This window comes from Bidens hawaiensis, unplaced genomic scaffold, assembly GCF_021521415.1.
Source record: "Bidens hawaiensis isolate Kalapana, Puna unplaced genomic scaffold, B.hawaiensis_p1.1 tig00014601_1, whole genome shotgun sequence".
In the NCBI taxonomy this organism is placed as follows: Eukaryota; Viridiplantae; Streptophyta; class Magnoliopsida; order Asterales; family Asteraceae; genus Bidens; species Bidens hawaiensis.
In genome coordinates, this window is record NW_027492273.1 from 178,363 (window position 1) to 180,564 (window position 2,202).

Here is a 2,202-nt window from a genome sequence, read left to right on the forward strand (position 1 = left end):
TTCTATGATTTTAAGGATTGGTTTTAAATACTTTGTAGCGAATACAATGGTTTTAATCATGAATTATTATTTGGATTATTATATGGTTGTGATGTGATGTTTGCTCTTTTATTTTTCTTTCCTACCTATCTTTTATTACATGTATGGTGTGTTGCATATGAAACCGAGAATTCATGTCTAACATCTTATGCTGTGATTCTAGGAAATGGCTGGAAGAAACGCTGGACACGGACGCGGTAACATCAACTTAACCACAGCAGAACTCCAAACCCTGTTGAATGACCATGCGGCGGCAGCTCTAGCCGCACATGTTCAGAATCAAGCTGGAGGTCCAACTGGAACGTGTACTTTCAAGAACTACCTGGATTGCAAGCCCAATTCGTTTAAGGGCACTGAGGGAGCCATAGGTTTCCTGCGTTGGGCTGAGAAGGCCGAATCAGCTTTTGAGATGTGTAACTGTCCACCTGCCAGTAGGGTCAAATTTGCTGCTGGAACACTGGAAGATTCTGCTCTCACTTGGTGGAATTCAAATGTGCAAATTCTTGGATTGGAATTGGCAAACGCTATGAACTGGGAAGAGTTCAAGAACATGATGCTGGAAGAGTATTGTCCTAGAGAGGAGATCGCAAAGTTGGAATCCGAGTTTTGGTCATTGAAAATGGTGGGCTCCGAGATTGAAGCCTACACCACTCGTTCTCACGAGCTAGCAGTATTGTGTCCACGGATGGTAGACCCGCCAAGTAAGAGGATCGTGATGTACATCGATGGGTTGGTACCGCAAATTCAGGGTATGGTGACGTCTTCAAAACCGGCTACAATTCAACAAGCGATCCGGTTAGCTCACAAACTGACGGATCAGGCAGTGACCCAAGGTGCGTTACCACCTACAGGTTCGACCTCTAAAACCCGTGACAACCCGAGCACAGACAACAGCAACAACAACCCGAGTAATGGAAAGAGGAAATTTGACAACACTAGGTCCTCATCATCGAACCCCCCACAGCAACAACACTACCGTAAGCCCGAACTCACTCGGAGCTTCAATAATCAGGGTCCCAACAATAACAACAACGGTAGAGGGCAGGGTTCGAGCGGCTATGCTGGGAAACACCCGAAATGCAACAGGTGCAACTATCATCATGCTGGCCCGTGCGACCGTGTCAAGTGTCTGAGATGCTGAAAAATGGGTCATCATGCCAAAGAATGTAGGGGAGACCTAGCGGCAAAGGGTGCTCCTAAACCACCTATGACGACTAAAGGGTGTTTCGAGTGTGGTCAAGAGGGTCATTTCAGGAAGGATTGCCCCAAGCTAAAACAGAACGAGAACAATGGAGGCAGCAGCAGTGGTGGGAGCAATGTTAAAGGAAGAGCTTTCGTCATTGGGTCGGGCCAAGCCCGCAGCGACCCGTATGTGGTGACCGGTAAGTTTCCTGTGAACGACTATTTTGCTTCTGTTTTGTTTGACACTGGAGCTGATAGGAGTTTTGTGTCGAAAGCCTTTAGTAAACTCTTAGACTTAATTCCAACCCCGTTAGATGCTAAGTTTCCTGTTGAATTAGCTGACGGTAAGTCTATAGAAACAACTCATGTACTTGTGGGATGTAAGTTGAAACTGTTGGGTCATACTTTTGATATCGACCTTATACCTTTTACGCTTGGTAGTTTCGATGTCGTTGTCGGCATGGACTGGTTATCCGAGAACCGAGCGGAGATTATATGCCACGACAAGATAGTCCACATCACTACCCCTTCCGGCGAGATCATTTCGATCCAGGGCGAGAAAAGCGGCATGACCACCAGCGTCATCACCCTCATGAAGGCGCAGAAATATTTACGAAAGGGTCATCCGGCAATTTTAGCCCATATTGTTGAGAAACCCGCGGAGGAGAAGCGAATCGAAGACATACCGATTGTGCGAGATTTTCTGAAAGTTTTCCCGGAGGATTTGCCTGGACTTCCACCTATTCGACAAGTCGAGTTCCAAATCGAATTGACACCCGGTGCAGCACCCATAGCCCGAGCCTCGTATCGGCTTGCACCGGCGGAGCTTCAGGAGCTGTCCACTCAATTGCAAGATTTGTTGGATAAAGGTTTTATCCGACCTAGCTCATCACCATGTGGAGCCCCTGTATTATTTGTCCGAAAGAAGGACGGGACTTTCCGCATGTGCATCGACTACCGAGAGCTGAACAAGGTGACGAT